General features: G+C 43.1%; 1 protein-coding gene across 18 annotated transcripts in view; it reads left to right on the top strand.

Moving 5' to 3' along the window:
- The window catches only part of TCF4 (transcription factor 4), a 372534-nt gene that overhangs the window by 191543 nt on the left and 161934 nt on the right, over nt 1–19057 (top strand). The gene's annotated exons all lie outside the window — the stretch shown is intronic.

Below are 19057 nucleotides of genomic sequence, written 5' to 3'. Positions count from 1 at the left end.
ATAGGATAATATGAATTCATTAATGCACTTCCATATAAAATGATCAGAAATGAACTCGGTGACTTTTTCAGCCTTTTGAAATTGTATAGAAAATAAACCCCTAGAAACCAAAGTGGCCAAACGGACTTTTTTTAGTTCTCACTAAATATGGCAAAACTAATTTGAATCAAATTGGAGTACGGAAATCACACCCAGGCTTGAAATGTTCTCGCCAAATTGCAACCTCATACTCCTTTTTTTTTTTTTTTACTGGCAGGGAAAATAAAATTTATAATGGAAAGTCTGACAGAAATGAAAGTGAGCGGAAATAAAGTTTTTCGCAGGATAGTCCAATCTTAATACGATAACCAATAGCTAATACCTAATGGGCATCACTGTGCATGACAAAAGGAAAAAAATGGCATTTACTTTTGGCCTCTTTTGCTGCTTTGAATAGGATGTTTGGTGACTGCAAACTTTTTTTGTCTTTCTTAATCTTCCCCGAGATCCACTGTTGTTGAATGAGGTGGTGATGTCAACACAAATGCTTGGTATTAAGGCAGAAGTTTTCCCCTTAAATGGAAGTTGAGTATTGATTAGCAGGCAGTGTTTGTCTTTTCTTTCTGGGAGATAGCTCAAGTCTAAAGCAATAGTTTCTTTATTAGTATCTCCTGGGCAAGGTTTGTGTGTGTGTGTGTGTGTGTGCGTGTGTGTGTGTGTGTGTGTGTGTGTGTGTGTAATATATGGAGAGCTGGGCCCTATCTGAGACCAATTAAAATCGCATCTTATGAGTTGGGCCTTTGCATTTCTGACAACTCCCCCAGTGATTCTAGTGTGCAGCTAGGTTTGATGATTTCCTAGAATGTTCTGTAGGAATCTACTCTATTTAAAGACTTGTGTTCAAAATCTAGTGTTGCCACTGACCTTGAAAAAGCTTTTAGATTTCTTGCCTTAATTTGATTATTCAAGACATGGGAATATATTGCATATGTATTTCATTTAAAAGGCAGTGAAAATAAGTGATATTCTGAAAATCAGTAAGATGCCTCCAAATCTTTATACAAAACCCCAAAACTGAATATCCCAGCCCATATCTTGTTTTCTCTAGTGAAGTCCAAGGCTCTAACCTTATCCACATTCTTTTTCTTTCTCAGCAAGTCATCAAATAGGACTATGCTGATAAAGTTATTTGATGTTTAGATCTTAAAACTGACGGGATTTAAGAATTAGGCCTAATCTCAGGTACCTTTGTTAAATTGCAGAAACTTTGCAGCTGTAGAGGACATGTAAAGGTCTTCTCTGTATGTGATTTAGTGCGCTCACAAACCAAGTTGTCTTGGATTCATTGAAATTAAACCTATGTAGTTGGTTCTGAAATGAATTACACATTTAAGAGTGGATTTTTTTCTTTTAGTTCTTTTTACTTTTGATACAAAAAGAATGACAAATTCCTTCATTCTAAAACTTTTCGACCCTTCCAGTGTTTCTTATCTGAAGTCAAAATAGAAAGGATATACGCAAAAAAGCTGTGAAATCCTTTGTCTCTTCTTATGAAAATGGCTATTCAGGTCTTGTGGAAGCAGAATACATCTTGGTTTTTAACTCGGCGTTATGGTTAAATGTTTGTTTATAGTGTGCCGTCCTGGTCCTACGGAACCTTCCTCGGAACCTCTTGCATCCATGTATTTGCCTTAGCGCTCTGCTTTGCCTTCATGGTGCTTTTTGAATGCGCCATTATTGATGTTTGTTGAATGCTGGTCTCCACCCAGAGTCTGTAAACTCCTGGAGGGCAGGGGCCACGTCAGCTCTATCTTGCCCTATATGAATTCTGTACATGGCAGGGTGAGGATTGTGATGACCTGAGGCTTATTTCCCCAGCATCCCTTTTAGGCATCATTTTTGAGAGAGTGAAGGCTGAACAGCAGTGTGTGAGAACCACATAGTGAGCAGCGTTTTCCCGTCTCCGAAAACCAGAAACCATACCCTCTTAAAGAAAGTCCTTTGGAAGCCCTTCCTTCGAAAGTGCAGTGCAGACCCTGGAATGACATAGAGGTCAGATCCTGGAGAGTCACTCATCACTGATTTTCTTGGCGTTGAGTACTAGCCTGGTGGCCTCACTGTTCTAGGTCTGAAGGTTCCCCAAGGAGGGGATTGGAGATGTTCTTGGTTTCCTTCTGGTGGGTGCGTTAGTGGAACCAAAGGTCAGACTCCAGGCCGGTCCTTTTTGAATTTGCTGGTGTGGACGGTGGGACAGACTATTTTAAATCATGATGGTGTCAGAAATCACAGGGACCAAATCTGCAGGGTGATGCCATCGGGACTCTGCCCCCAAGCACTGTTTTTCGGTCAGCAGCTCCTTTGTTTTGGGGGCATTGCTATGGGTATGCCCCTCTCCCGGCAGCCACCCAACACACACCAAAGGGGAGAATGGAGCCATTTTTCCACTGTGTTGATTAACAAATATTTTTTGGCCCTCAAGTGAAGTGTTAGGTATAAGGGGGAGAAACAAAGGAAAGGTCTTATATACCCTCCCTTCAATCCCCACCAGCAGGTTTCTGGACGTTAAGGGGGAGAATCAAGCACCATTTATCTAATTTACAGAATTTTCTTTAATCTTATATAGTATAAAATTTCAAAAACTCAGAAGAGTTAAAAAAATAATACAATGAAGTGCCACTTAAACAGTTGTTAATATTTGTTATGTTTGCCTTGTGTGTGTGTATGTGTAAGTATATATATTTTTCAGTGCACCGTTTTTAAGTGGCAGATCAAATAAGATTTCACCCCTAGATTTTTCATCATGTGTCTGAAAATTAAGAACACTCGCCTATTTAACTAAAATACTGTTATCACCCCTAAAGAAATTAACAATAGTTTCCTAATCTAATACCCAATCCAGATTAAAATTTCTTCATTTGTCCCCATGAAGATGTCTTTCATAGCTCCTTTTCCCCTTAGGCATTGAGTTTATGCATTGTATTTTGCTTCTGTGTCTCTTTAGAATTTCTTTTAAACTAGAACAGTTCCTGTTATTTTTTAAAAAGTGATATTTACCTTAAAGAGAGCAGGCCAATTGTCCTGAAAAATATGTCCACTACTTGAACTATTGGATTATTTATTTGTGGTGCTGTTTAATTTGTTAATCTATCACTTGTCTTGCCTACAAATTGAAAATTAGGCTTGAAAGGCTGATTCAGACGGAAGTTAAACATTTTGGCCTGAGTATCTCGTAGATAATAATGCTATGTGCTTCATACTGCATTTCATCTGGAGGCATATAATGTCAAGATATGTTGCTATTGGTAACACTGACTTAAACCACTTGGTAGAAGTGGAGACCCCCAGGTCGGTCCATTGTAAAGAAACCTTTTCCCCTTTGTAATTAGCAAACGATCTTTTTTTCTTTTTTAACATCTTTATTGGAGTATAATTGCTTTACAATGGTGTGTTAGTTTCTGCTTTATAACAAAATGAATCAGTTATATATATATCCCCATATCTCCTCCCTCTTGCGTCTCCCTCCCACCCTCCCTATCCCACCCCTGTAGGTGGTCACAAAGCACAGAGCTGATTTCCCTGTGCTATGCGGCTGCTTCCCACTAGCTATCTATTTTACATTTGGTAGTATTTATAAGGTAAGCTGGGACGAAGTGAGCAAACAATCTTTGTGTTTATACTTTAGCACTGGGCATAGATCCCTGTTCCCCAACAATTTTTGACCTGATGGTTTTAGCATGCATTGATGACACTTGCCTGAACCCAGAGGGTTTTGAACTAGTGATTTTTTTAAAACTCCATCATTCCTTCTACATTTATAGCTGACATTCTTCTTTAAGGAGCTTTATTTCATTGTTCATTTCAGTGCTGTCAATTTCAGCGTTCATACAAATACAAGTATAATGTTAATAATCCTTGTATTAAATACGGTTCCTTACCTGGAGGAGACTGGAAGTATTAAAGCATCCTTCAGATTTCTTAAGGTAGAGCTTATGGCTCAGGCTAATGGTCAGAAATGCTTTAATTGCAGGAGGAAAGATGTGATTATAGGCTATGTTTCCTTGTACACAAACTCTAGTGTTCTTTTGCTGAAATTTGGAACCTTGTGACAATCTCTGTACCCCCACCTATTAGCTTAATCTTTTTTTTTTTTTTTTTCCGGTATGCGGGCCTCTCACTGTTGTGGCCTCCCCCGTTGCGGAGCACAGGCTCCGGACGCGCAGGCTCAGCGGCCATGGCTCACGGGCCCCGCCGCTCCGCGGCATATGGGATCCTCCCAGACCGGGGCACGAACCCGTATCCCCTGCATCGGCAGGCGGACTCTCAACCACTTGCGCCACCAGGGAGGCCCTTAGCTTAATCTTTTTATAAGCACCAAGGTTTTTCTCAAATTCTCAGATTGCTCCTCTATATTTTAGTAATTGTTCTTTTTTTTTTTTTTTTTTTTTTGCGGTACGTGGGCCTCTCACTGTTGTGGCCTCTCCCGTTGCGGAGCACAGGCTCCGGACGCGCAGGCTCAGCGGCCATGGCTCACGGGCCCCGCCGCTCCGCGGCATATGGGATCCTCCCAGACCGGGGCACGAACCCGTATCCCCTGCATCGGCAGGCGGACTCTCAACCACTTGCGCCACCAGGGAGGCCCTTAGCTTAATCTTTTTATAAGCACCAAGGTTTTTCTCAAATTCTCAGATTGCTCCTCTATATTTTAGTAATTGTTCTTTTTTTTTTTTTTTTTTTTTTTTTTTTTTTTTTTTTTGCGGTACGTGGGCCTCTCACTGTTGTGGCCTCTCCCGTTGCGGAGCACAGGCTCCGGACGCGCAGGCTCAACGGCCATGGCTCACGGGCCCAGCCGCTCCGCGGCATATGGGATCCTCCCAGACCGGGGCACGAACCCGTATCCCCTGCATCGGCAGGCGGACTCTCAACCACTGCGCCACCAGGGAGGCCCTTAGTAATTGTTCTTAAAGATCTCTCAAGGTTGACTGTCGGTGGCCGACCGACTGAGTCAGGTGTGTTGCTGTGATGCCCGATGAAGTAGCTCTACCAAGGATCACTGAGATAGTGGATCCATACGTCCATTCACAACCCAGACATGGCTGATGAGTGAATTTCTAAACCTTAGTCTGAGCTCAATCTAGAGGAAGATGGGGGGACTAATATTAGGTGCCAGTAAAAACCCCTGGGGTGATTATTATTATCTTCATTTAAGAATTAAGAAAATGGGGGCTTCCCTGGTGGCGCAGTGGTTGAGAGTCCGCCTGCCGATACAGGGGACATGGATTCGTGCCCCGGTCCGGAAAGATCCCACATGCCACGGAGCGGCTGGGCCCGTGAGCCATGGCCGCTGAGCCTGCACGTCCGGAGCCTGTGCTCTGCAACACGAGAGGCCACAACATTGAGAGGCCCGCGTACCGCAAAAAAAAAAAAAAAAAAAAGAATTAAGAAAATGATGCTCAGAGATGTTAAACAAGCAGACCCAAGATCCCACCCTAAGTAAGTTTCAGAGCCAGGCTTTGGACTTTAAAATGCCTGGTTTTAAAGCCAGTGCTTTTCCAACTTGGGTTCCCTGAGGCCCGAGCTCATGGTGAGGTTTCTAAACTCAGAGGTAGGTCTGTATGAGAGCCCATCTGGAAAACCACTTTTGGTAGATTCCAGGCCCACTGGAGAATCTGGGTCTAACACATTGCTTAGAATGGAGTAGCTTCTCAGGGTCACCTGGAACCCTGAACACGGTTGGGAAGGCAGAGAGGAGGGCAGGCCACACGGTCCCTTACAACCCAGCCTGTTTTTTGTTTGTTTGTTTTGTTTGTTTGTTTTTTTGTATGCGGGCCTCTCACTTCTGTGGCCTTCTCCCGTTGTGGAGCACAGGCTCCGGACGCGCAGGCCCAGCGGCCATGGCTCACGGGCCCAGCCGCTCGGCGGCATGTGGGATCCTCCTGGACCGGGGCATGAACCCGCGTCCCCCGCATCGGCAGGCGGGCTCTCAACCACTGCGCCACCAGGGAAGCCCCTGTTGTTGTTTTTTTTTAATACACCACATGTGCATATATGAATAATCTATTCTGTAACATCTTCCGAATTAGCATGTGCAATTTCATTAAAACCAATGAAGATTTCCTGTGACAAGACTGGGGTAGAATATGCCAGTTCACATTTTAGCAACAGCATGAGCACTTTCTTAAAAATGTATGGATTATATTTGGGCCTTCCTTTTTGTGCAATGCAGGCAGAATATGGTTTGCAATTACACAAATTTGGATTCCTCATAGATCAAATTATTGTTCCCCAAATACAGGAACTATATAGAAAGTTCTAAAACAATACTTCTGGCAGGCTTTTAAATGTGACCCAATAATTTTTTTGATTATGACATTTAACTCACTTCGTCATACATAAAATGACAAATATGTGTTAGAAGTATAGGCAAGTTTTCTAAACAGTTCAGGACAGGTAGCACATAAAAAACCTTTGACATTGCTTTGAGATGATTTATGAGACACCAAAAACATGGTGTCCTCATATCCTAAATGAAATTTCACCAGAATATTCGGATTAACTTCTCTTTTCTTATGAAAAGTATTGAGGGGTTTTTAATAACCACTAGCAATTAGGACTACAGTTCATCTTTATACTTTTGACATGTGAAGAGAAAAGGGAAAATCAGTTAATGACTAAACAAACAATTGACTTAATTGTTTTTGAGCACTTGAGGTGTACTTGGTAAAATTTAATGCTGAAATATATCTACCCATCCTGTAGAAGTCACTATAGCCCTATAGCTTCTTTCCATAAAAAAGACAGTAGACTCACAATTCAGCATCAGAAGAATGCTGAATTTCACTTTTCAATATGAAATGGCAGAAACATTTATTTCTCTGTGTGTGATCATACTTGAAATGGTTCCATCATTAGGAAATGTCTCCTGAAACTCTTAAAACTGAAACCCCAAGTTAAAATAGTGGGAACACTGCAAGTTACCGACAAAACCCCATAATCTTTTTAGAAGTAAATATTTAAGAAAGGAACAGATATTGAGTCTGCTGCTGTGCCTGATAGTGGTAACCTGCTTAGAATTGAAGAACCCCATCCTTTGAAAAATTATGTGTGTGTGTTCTCAGTGTTTATGTGGATTTCTTTACAGATGCTTTCACTCACAGATAAACTAAACTGAGCTTCCTAAAGCAAGTACATTTTATGTTCATCGTGTTATTTATTATCTAACAGAAGTAATTTCTTGGGAGAAGAAAACCGGCACTAATACATAGTTGCATTTGCTTTAGCATTTCTAATACACAAATGTTTTTTCACAGTATGGCACTTATTTTTATCAGACATTTCTTGTACTTAATAAAGGGAGAAGTCAAATTTTGATGGGATAGCATCTTTAGACTAGCACTTCCCTAGATTTTGTTGAATAGAATATATTATCACAATATATTAACATTCTTATGGTACTTAAGGAAATCTATATATCCCTTCATTCCATTAACCCGTCCCTTCGAAAGACCTCTTCTGGGGGTTTCCCTGGTGGCGCAGTGGTTGAGAGTCCGCCTGCCGATGCCGGGGACACGGGTTCGTGCCCCAGTCCGGGAAGATCCCACATGCCGTGGAGCGGCTGGGCCCGTGAGCCATGGCCACTGAGCCTGCGCATCCGGAGCCTGTGCCCTGCAACAGGAGAGGCCACAACAGTGAGAGGCCCGCGTACCGCAAAAAAAAAAAAAAAAAAAAAAACCCACAAAAGAAGGACCTCTTCTGGTGAAGACTTTCTATGACGTTTTAAAAAATACCAAATATATCTTATTTTTAACCCACCTCAAAGTCATGTTTACGTGAATTTGGAATGAGAATTCAGTGATAAGAAAGCAATTAAGGAAGAACATCCCTGAGGTTTGTCAAGCAGTGACCATCCTCCAGAGCTCTAGACGTAGGGGTCTCTGTGTTGGGGTTTGCCCGTGCATGCACACAGAATAATCCAAGCTCATTTGTACCACAATAATGAACAGCAGGGCACTGAATCTTTTCAGTTTTATTGGTATTGTATACAGTAAGTTATTAAATTTCATCTCTGTAATACACCTGCAGTAAAATAACAAAACATCGCTGCACTTAAGGAACATGTGTGTGGTACAATGCCCTCCCCCATCATTTCACCGCCCCTCCCAAACAGCTGCTTACAGATTTCAAGATCCATTGTATATATTCCCTTGAGCCCACCTCTAATAATCGAGACACATCTGCCATTGCAGTATTATAGGCATATGTAGTTTTATTGAAAACTATACCTGTAAAAAATTAAATAACTCCTACCTCAATTAAATTGGCAAGATACCTTTTGCATATTGCAGACCTCCTGAGACCCAGCGAGTTAATTTTATTCTTATATTACAAATCACTAAATATGTTATTTTTATTTAGCTAAGTAACTAGCTCTTCTCATACTCTGATGATAAGTTTCTTTCATTTTTTTCTTACTTTTGTTTCCTTCTCCCTTCATCTTTACATATAAAAAAAAAGTACCACACAAGCTACAGGAAAGAAACATTGAGTCTGACTACCATCAACACGATATAAATAAAGTCAAAGGGAAAGGATCCTAAAATGTACCTCTAATTCTGAAGTGATTATTAAATAAAAATAAAGATTACAAAATCGCGATCAAAACCTTAACTCATTTTGTGCTTTTTTTTTTTTTTTTGCGGTACGCGGGCTTCTCACTGTTGTGGCCTCTCCCGTTGCGGAGCACAGGCTCTGGACGCGCAGGCTCAGCGGCCATGGCTCATGGGGCCCAGCCGCTCCGCGGCATGTGGGATCTTCCCGGACCGGGGCACGAACCCGTGTCCCCTGCATCGGCAGGCAGACTCCCAACCACTGCGCCACCAGGGAAACCCATTTTGTGCTTTAATAGAGATTTTTACAAGCCTCTCTGAGATCCGTTTGATCATCCTAATAGCAGAATAGGAAATAATATGAAGAGGGAATGAGTTAGTAGGTCATACAAGTCTTATATACGTAGATTCCTATTGGATTAAATCCCTTAGCTTAACATGTATATTTTGTTGAAGATTGGGTCAGTAATGATGCCTATAAAATAATTTTTATCCAAACAGAAATCAGTAAAATATTCACTGAAATAAACTAAGCATAACCTTATCCCCACTTAAGGTATGTAGGGTGTCAATATATATTACATGGTTATGTAATAGTCAGTATGAATAGTTATTCATCGTGAGTTAATCATGCTACTCTTACAGTGAATATCTAAGAAGAAACGTTTATAAATTTGCTTCATATAATCATGGAAAAATCTAAAGACAGCATGCCGACTCTATGAATAGGAAGAAAACAATATACCCTTTTGGGAGAATATGAAGGTTACTCATTACATGGTATCATAGAAAGAACGTTTTGTGCTCTTCAAAAGGACTGTATGTGAAAGGGACAGAGGGAATGAGAGCTGGGTCCCTGACCCAAAGCGAGTTTAGACTCAGAAAATATCCTCTCATGACAGTTGAAAGGTAGATTGTTTCACAGGACGAAGTCAGAGAAAAATGTTAGTGATAGTTGCCTTAGAGAAGAGAGAAAATCAGGTAGCGTTATTGATCACCAGTCCAGATTAAAAATAGTTGCATGTTTCAATGATGAATTTTCTTTTTTTGATAAGAGTATTGCTTAAAACCAGTGGTTATTTGGTTCCATTGGGGGCTGCCTGGACCTATGAGATCTTGTTCAGTCTGTGATCAACTAGGATATCTTTTGCACCTCTTACGTTCCACAGGATTCAAAGCCTAGTGTGGGCACAAGCCTGAATCCTAGAGTCTTAGGGTCATTGCTTACAATTAAGTTCTAAAACCCCAAGAGAATCAGAATTCAAGATCTTAGAAGTATTTCAACTTTATAAGTTTTTTTTAGTAGAAAAATGCATTATAAATTCTAAACAAACTTTTCACACACAACTGATGCACAAGTTGGGGAATACAACTTAACTCAGGCTATACCACTCCTTTGAAGTCCCCATCAACTAAACTTTTTCTTCCTTGGCTGTGATTCACTCCTGTGGAAAGATCTATTACCAGTACTTTTGAACTGTGAAGTCTGTTTGTCACTCTGAGCTCTGCAATTCGGAACTGTCATGTGTAGAGTGATTGGTACGACATAACATCAGCGGTGGTAAAAGATTTGCTATGGACAGTGACATGTGACAAAGAAGAATGTCAACAGCTGCTACTACCTACGTTGTCCCTCAAGGAGTCTTTCTGCATCTCTGCCATTTAACTGTCTCAGCCAAGGAGTCACTAATATGGACCACTTTCTCTCAGTCCTACTCCCACTTAGCTACCAAGTAAGATTTGCTTGAATATGTTTTCAGAGTGCAAATTCTGGGTGCCATTTTGTCAATGGAAAGAATATTTAAGTTTGGTGTTTCGTGTGTCGGGAAAGGGATTATCCTTTGCTTTATTTCTAGGAGAACTTCTGCTCTATTCCCTATGGCAGAAAACACATCCACCCTATCATTCGTGGACTCCAGACTGTCTCCGCTTCCTACTTCATTACAAAGCAGATTTTCATTTCACCATACCCTAGGTAACTCTACCACCCCCTCAAATTTCATAGCATGCCTGCAGAACTACTCACAGAACCAAGATTGGAGGCTCCTGTGGAGTCCATCCACTATGTCCCCTTAGTTACGTGGCGCAAATCATTTGATCAGGGCTCTAGATACTTACACGTACTGTTCTAGAAATAGAATGCAGACATCCTAGGTCAGCTCTGGAGAACCTCAGTGATCAAGTGGAACATACCAGAACGTTCAACAATACTAATTCCACCACACCTTTAGCTGGGTGTTTAATAAATATTTATCGTGAAATAGCACCCCACCCCCACCCCCACCCCCCAAGATCATGATATCACTGTCTTGGGAGAGGGCTTGAGCTAATAAGAGCATAGTCACCTCATTTGAGGCTCTAACACATAACTTTTCACATTGACGTTCTCACATCTATTCGGATATATTTTTCAAGGGGCTAGAGTAAAATCTGGCAGTTACCGATGAGATAATTCACCTCAGGTATTGTGCTTTTGACCTTGAATTTTATTGATTGAACCTTCCTCTCAGGATTAGTCTTTCCATCTGTGTCTGTTGGCTTGGTGACTGTCCCCCAGCCACCGTCCTAGATTATCCTGTCTCCCCCACCCCATAAGCCCGCCGCTTTCAGATTTGGTCCATTCTGCTTCCTATAGCAATAGACCCACGCCGTCCCCCGCATCCCCGTCACCACTGTTGCTGTCCCCACCCCTCCACTTCCCTCCACCTCCACCTTCCCACTCTCACAAGGCCGCTGGAGTGATTGTTTCCCAAAATCCCCAGTGCTGTTATGCCCTTGCTTAGCATCCCTCCATGGCTTTGGGGACCCAGCCTTAGCGTCTTGAACGGGATTTAGGGAGCCTGGCCCCTGCCTTGGCCTTCAGCCTTGGCCTTCGCACTCACCACTCACATCTCGTGTTCCAGCCGTACTGAGCTGCCTGCGGTGCCCTTGAGGGCTCTTTCATGGGCCTCTCTGTCTTTACAAGGGCCCTTCCATTGGCCTGGAATATCTTCATCCTGCTTCTCATTCTCCTCTCCTTACCTTCCTTTACCGGATAACTCACACTCTGTGTCCAGGATCCAGCTCACGCATTGTTATATCCAGGCCAGAAGGAGGTGGCCCTCCTCTGTGCTTGGGTAGCCTCTGATGCACTGTGCTGTCCCAGGCGTTGTCACGCTCTCTATAGGCAGAGAGGGCCAAGGACTAGGCCTGTACTCTCTCCCGAACGCCTCATAGGGGACACTGTTTGCTTGAGAGTCAGTGGATGGATGAGTAAGTGAATAAATGAACCAACAACAATAACAAGTTATATAACTTGTGACCCCAGTGGGGTAGGGACTCTTTTTAACCCCCATTTTATTGATAATGAAACAGAGACTCAGAGTGATTTTGTCACTATGAATAGTCAGTGGCAGAGATGGGACTAGGGGACAAAGTCCTTTGGCTCCAGATTTATCATTTCCTCTATCGCTTCTTTATCCCTGGATAAAGTTGGTGAAGCTTTTTGTGATCGCCGGTAGCCCACAGGGTCTTCTCATAGATGGTTCTAGCTCTCTTCTCACTGTTAACTTAGGTATCATCCAGCTTCCTGCACTGAGACCTCTTTCTGTCAGTAGGAAAGACTGCGTTTCTAAAGAGTATATGATGACCTCCACAATCTATATGTCAAGAGCATTGTCCTTCGAGGGCCAAGAAAGCATATTTTGAATGCCTCCCATAAGGAACTACAAATCGCATACAGTGTGGTGCGTATTTCCTGCATTGTCTGGTACCTGTCAGTGGTCGTACCTCTCTACTCCACTGCTGAAAGGACCATGGTCCACCTGCTAATGGAAAGGCTTTGAAGGTCAGGCGTGAATGTGATACCAACTGTGTTTCTGCCATTCAGGTTTCCTCCTCCTTCACTGTCCCTGGTCCACCTTGCTTGGCAGAGGGTGGGTAGGAAAAGGGAAGAAGTGGATGAGTTGAGGAGATAATGGTTTGCTTCTCCCTGTTTCCTGCACAGGATTCTTTTCCTCATAACCTTGAGGTAGGACATGGAAAAAAAATGATGATCATGAGGTTTTTTTTGTTTGTTTTTTCTGCGGTACGCGGGCCTCTCACTGTTGTGGCCTCTCCCATTGCGAGCACAGGCTCCGGACGCACAGGCTCAGCGGCCATGGCCCACGGGCCCAGCCGCTCCGCGGCACGTGGGATCCTCCCGGACCAGGGCACAAACCCGTGTCCCCTGCATCAGCAGGGGGACTCTCAACCACTGCGCCACCAGGGAATCCCTATGATAATGAGTTTTATCTCTGTGTATTATTTTGAAATCTTTAGGATGGATTGTTACAGTAAGAAAGGACCTAAATGTCATCTGGTGCCCAATGCTGCTTAGTAGCAAATGGGAAACTAAGGCTCAGAGATGTTAAGAGACTTGTCAGCATCACACAGCAGACTTCATTCATGTGGACCCACACAAAACAGTTAAAATTCCAGTCTCAGATAACACTGAAATTTTACTTGATGTCTTTGTAGCCTCTTTCTTCCAGAGGCCACAGGGCCACCCTAGACTATGAAGTGATAGTCAGAAGTAGTTGGAAATACATCCTGAAGAAATTTCTAGACCCGTGTCCCTTAGTTCTGCTACCACTGAATCGCACTGTCGTGGAGCCAGAGGAGACGTTGTTTGCTTGTAAATACTGAGTTTTTGAAATGTCACTGTAACACTGGAAAAACGTTGTCTCAGAAGGTTACCAAAGTGACAGAATCCCGACATTGTAAATACGAGTCAACACAAGTGCTCATAAATGACAGGAATGAAATATACTTGACTAAATCCATAATAATCACTGATAACACTGTTTACCCTCAGTGACCAGGAGCTGTGAACTTGGATAAAAAGCACATGTGAGCAGATATCATTCATGTGTCTGAGCCTCTAGCCGTTCCAGAATATTTTGATGGAAAAGATCCCTAAATATATAAAAGCTTTGCAGTAACTAAGAAGCAAGTGTGCAAGATAGGGTGTCAGGCAGCCCTAATGGAACTGGAGAGAGATGACTGATCAGACGGCCCTTGTTCTGGTCAGAACCAAACTGTGAGCCTGGCCGAACGGGAAGGTCAGTACTCTTATTTTCAATACATGTGATTCCTAGAAGGTCCATTTGCCACAAACAAGGGCTTACGCACGTGCCGTGTTCTTGAGAGAAAGAAGATGTGGAATGAACTTACAGATGAAAAGCCTCAGAGCAACAAAGGCGGGATTCCATGAAAGTCTGAACTAGGCTTGCACTTGAGCAGGACAGTTAGGTGGTCCAACTCTCTCCAGTCCTAATTTCTCTAGAGCCCGGGCGTTTTCTTTTTCTTCTTCTTCTTTTTTTAATATTTATTTATTTATTCATTCATTCATTCATTTGGTTGCGCTGGGTCGTTGTGGCACATGGGATCTTCATTGCCACGTGCAGGATCTTTAGTTGTGGCACGCGGGATCTTCATTGCCACGTGCAGGATCTTTAGTTGTGGCACGCGGGATCTTCGTTGCCACGTGCAGGATCTTTAGTTGCAGTATGTGGGATCTAGTTCCCTGACCAGGGATTGAGTCTGGGCCCCCTGCATTGGGAGTGTGGAGTCTTAGCCACTGGACCACCAGGGAAGTCCTCCAGGCTTTTTTTAAAATAATAACTTCCTCCTTTGGGGAAATGATTGCTTTCTTCCCTCTTCTGTTCTAACATTAAAATGGTGCCTGGATGTCAGAGGCTTCAAGAAGAGATGCCTGAGGTGGCAAGCCAGTGTTCCCTTAGCCTCTGTGATGTGGCTCCTCTTGCTGTTCCAAGCACCCCTTTGGTCCCCATCTCCTCAGGGGACAGTGGAGACTGCATGACAGTGGGCTGGACCCTCCCAGTATTTCAGCTGGTAAAAGAGAGTTCCAGCTGGTGAAAGAGATAGGGGAGTGACGTGGCCCCAGGGGCTCCTCCCATCACTGCTCTGAGCTGTGTACAGGGAAGAACTGGGTTTGACCTGAATGACCTCCTTGGTTTTCATATGTGTGCAAAATACATTTTCTTTTTCCTTGACGTACTGCGGTATTGTTTCATTCTTTTTTCATAGTAAGCATCGCTTTCTTAACTAAAAATAAAAGGCCAAATTCAATATTAGACATACTCAGTGCTGATGAAATTTGGGGAAAACTGCAATATTATATATCGCAAACTGACATTTGACCCAGAAATTACAGTGGTTCTGCTTCTTGAATTTTTATGCTTAGCAAAGATTTCGTAAGAGGGAAAAAGCTTTCTATCGGAAGGTGCCCATTTTGATGTAGCCGGAAGAGTGGTTAAGAGTTTGTAGTGATCTGAGAGTCCAAGGCTGTGTGATGTTGGTGCATTTTGGTGTCCATGGGTAGGGTCTATGTGGATGATAATACAGCTTTCAAAGAGCATGGGCAGAGGAGGCAGCAGAAGTGTCCCAAGCCCTTAGAAGCTCAGTGGCTGACTAGCATCCTGGTGACATGGCCATTCACCCTGCCATGGGGATTCCCTAGGTGGGGACCCAGTGTGCTTCTTGAGCCACCTGGCAGCTGGCAGGAGGCAGGGCCTGCTGTCCTGGTTTGACTGATAAGCTGTAGGTGTTGGTGTTGGAGAGACGGTGGCCAGTCTCAGGCTCTGTCCTAGAACTGTTCCTGCTTGTTGGTCACGATTGCAGGTGGAGGTTGAATAGCTTCTCACACTCCTCTCAAAGGAAGACAGCTTTGTCTTCCAGGGATGAGCTAGAGGGCAGTGACCCTGTGGACATTCTGCAACAGGGTCGCCCTGTGCTGATGGTCTTATTGCCTTCTCTGTCTGGGCTTTGACAACTGTAGAACCTCCAAGGTTCTTGGAGCTGGAGCAGAGTTGGAAAAGCCTTGAATTTGGGACTTTTTCTCAGACTCTCAAAAGAGGAAGGACACTCATCCCCAGTATCTACTCTCCCCACTTCTCTTCACTCTTTCATGGTCTTTTAAAAATGATTTTATAAAAACCTTTTAGGGGTTTTATTTTCGGCACGGCAGGTGGATTGGACTCTTGGTTGGGGGATCTAAGGAAGAAGAGTTGAATAAAAGTGGTCAGAACACAGGGTGGCTGTGGAAGGTCTCTGCTACCTGAAGGTCCCCTTCAGCGAGGTTGTAATTTGTTAATTCGTCTTTATCTAAAGTAGACTTCTGCTGTTTCAGCTTCTAGACTGCAGGTGGACAGCCACAAATTCGACTCTGTATCCACTTCACCTGTCTCCCCTTGTTTTGCTTCCTGATTCGCTGCTTCCAACCAGCTGTTCTTCTAGAAACCAAAGAGAAGTAAAAGAGCAGGGGGAAGAGAGAGAGAGATTGGTATTTTTACTATCAATGGGTAAAAATATCTGTCAGGCTCATAAGGTAGCTCCTTAGTGAATTTAGCATTCGTTTATTGGTTTAGAGGGAATATCTTTGAGCTAAAGAGTTAGCTAATTAAGAAAATCTGTGGAAGCTTTGAGGAACTCACATGTTCTCTCTCCAGATCCCCTGAGTTTCTCCCTTCACCTCTACTTCCCAATTCATTCCACCCTACCCCGGCTCCTAATATTTATTTATTTATTAAAAATTTTTTTTTAAATAAATGTATTTATTTTTGGCTGCGTTGGGTCTTTGTTGTTGTGCGCGGGCTTTCTCTAGTTGCGGTAAGCGGGGGCTACTCTTTGTTGCAGTGCGCAGGCTTCTCATTGTGGTGGCTTCTCTTGTTGCGGAGCACAGGCTCTAGGCATGCAGGGTTTCAGTAGTTGTGGCATGTGGGCTTCAGTAGTTGTGGCTCACGGGCTCTAGAGCGCAGGCTCAGTAGTTGTGGCGCACGGGCTTCGTTGCTCCGCAGCACGTGGGATCTTCCTGGACAAGGGCTCGAACTCGTGTCCCCTGCATTGGCAGGCAGATTCTTAACCACTGTGCCACCAGGGAGATCCCCTAATATTTAAATATTTGGTAAAGCTCAGAATTTTAGCCTCCTCTAGCAGGATCTAGCCCCAAATTGCTCCCTGGTGGCTAGAGGGACAAAAGACAAGATGGAGAATGGGGAAGAGGCGGGGCGGATCATTTTGCCTCTCGTCTAATACATATGTCTGGTTACCTATAATGGGTATCGCTATGTCAGTATCAGTGTGAACCAGCTCTGAATAGGTTAGTCTATCACTTTGTTTTCTTTTGGGTCATTTTGCTGCAGGGATTTCTTTTCCTATTCTTGTTTATCAGTTTCCTTTGGTCTGATTTTTGGTTTTATGCCTACTGTATTGAGCCTTTCTCACAGTCCTCATCACACCTGGGTGAGCGAGTGAGAGAGACACATACCTGTAGAGACTGAGAACAGGGTAGCTGAAGACTGTACATGCTGTTGCCTCATGGGCTGAGGTGAGTAGTGCTGGGAAGGGCTGTGATTTTACAGGCAAGCTGATTAGCCAAGCGCTTGTGCCCTCCGCTGCTGCTCATTGGCCGGCCGAGTGTGAGTGTGCCATCTAATCGACAGCTGTCTGTGTCAGAGGGCCATCTTGTGTTCTTTTCATTTTGACTGAACACAGCAGAGGTATCTGCAGAGTTCTCTGCAGCTCTGACAGGGGTGCCCTGCCTGCCAGCCCTCAGACACAGGAAGCAGCATAATTGAAGAGCTCAGAAAAGAACATTAACCCATTGGCCATATTGGTGTGGGATATTTGGGCCAAAAAGAAGTCTGTTTTTGAGGATACGACCTGGCCGTCTAAGGTTGAGAAACACATGAGATCCAATGTCTTGATGAGCTGAGCTGGTATAGTGTAAAATGTCCTGGTAGTTTTGGGCCCATGGGGTTTCAGTGGATCTGGGTTTATGTGATAGGATGAAAAGCTCATTTTCAGGGTAAACCCAGTGTTTCATGGTGGGGTTAGGCAGAAGCAGAAGCGTATCTTAATCCTAGGTTCACAGCGATAGTGTCTTCTTTGAAGGTCATAATGGGACATTTGGCTTATGTAGCAACAGTAATGCTTGGGACATAAGTGGTTTGGGATGAGGTGGTGCTCTTGTTCTTTTCCTGCCAAACCTGACACTGCCCTGTCTGGGGCAGATTGCAGAATCTCCCTGAGATCATAACCACTCTATTTCATGGAATGTAGCTAACTTTACAGATATATGGACTGCCTCTCTAGGGCATTTCCTATAAAACTTAGAGATGCTGAGCTGGACTTCTGTGATGCAGAAAGAGTTTAAGTTATTATACACATTTCGGCACAGGAGTTATACTGTTTAATTCTTTGCTTCGTCATAGTGTCTTCCCATGAAGCTGTATTTATTGGAGCATCTATTAGGGCTGGTACGACATGCAGGGCTTGGTTTGGACTGAGTCACACCGGGAATGCTTCCTACATTTGGGAATGATTTAGTGGTATCTTAAGTTTAACAAGAGGAAAATATTTCTTTGCATTCATTAACAAAATTTATTGAGATAGGGACAGTGTGAGGGAATATTGAATACATTGCTTCTACTCTTTCTTTGCTTTACAGAGTTCTTCTCATTCATTATTTGCAACTTAACGAACCTTTGTCACTGAACCTGGGTGAGAAGGAAGATCTAAGAAACCTTGAGTAATTTGTTTCAGACTCTCTCTGTCCCATTTGAAGGACACTGTTAGAGAAAGGTACTCTTATTAAGTTAGTTGGAGGAAATTCAGACAAGTAGACAAAAAAGACTCCTCTTCTAAGTTGTCCTTTGTAAACTAAGGTAGGAATAATTGAGCAGAATGTTTAGAATCTAGCAGCTTATAGACTGGAGGTCAGGGAACTGAGTTCTTATCCTGCCTTCAGCATTTTTTAAGGCTCAGTTTCTACCTCTTGAAAATGAAGCCTTGGCCCAGATAGTTGATGAGACGCCTTCTAGCTCCCCATGTCTGTGACTGTCAGAATAGGGAACGAGGAGGGAGATTACGTGCTGGTAGCCTTTAGACATTTCAGAAATGTTTGACACATTCCCCAAACTGCATGGATAAGGCAGCAGCTCTTTGTCCTTGAAAAGAATAAGAAATACAGAGAGTATTCAAGAGCCACATATTTAGCCTGCATTAACTATTTTCTTCCTAATTTCTGTTTAGTATAAATGATAAATAATTTGCCTTAAAAAAAGTTTAATGAGTATGACGCGGGTGCAGAGAGAGGGTTGAGTCAAATGGGACTCATGACCTACCTACATCGTTACGATGCCTCTTGGAGGATGGTTTTGTCCAAGGTGTTGGGCGTGCTGGGTCAAAGCCTTACGGTGCAACAGTCGATTGATTCTAAGACACCTTTTTCACGTTTTAACATCTCAGAAATTTATGGCATGCCAATTTAATTGGTGACTTTTTTTTTTCTTTCTTGGTGGTTAATAGATAATGATGTATCTTACATTCAATGGCATGTTTGATGAAATACAATTCTAAGAGAAACAAACATTTTTTTTAAACTAAAAAAGACTAAGGGACTTCTTTACTTCATTGCTGACTAATGCTGTGAA

This window comes from Mesoplodon densirostris, chromosome 15 (assembly GCF_025265405.1).
Source record: "Mesoplodon densirostris isolate mMesDen1 chromosome 15, mMesDen1 primary haplotype, whole genome shotgun sequence".
NCBI classification, from domain to species: Eukaryota; Metazoa; Chordata; class Mammalia; order Artiodactyla; family Ziphiidae; genus Mesoplodon; species Mesoplodon densirostris.
Note: the sequence above shows the minus strand (reverse complement) of the source record. Positions and strands in the feature narration are given on the sequence as shown.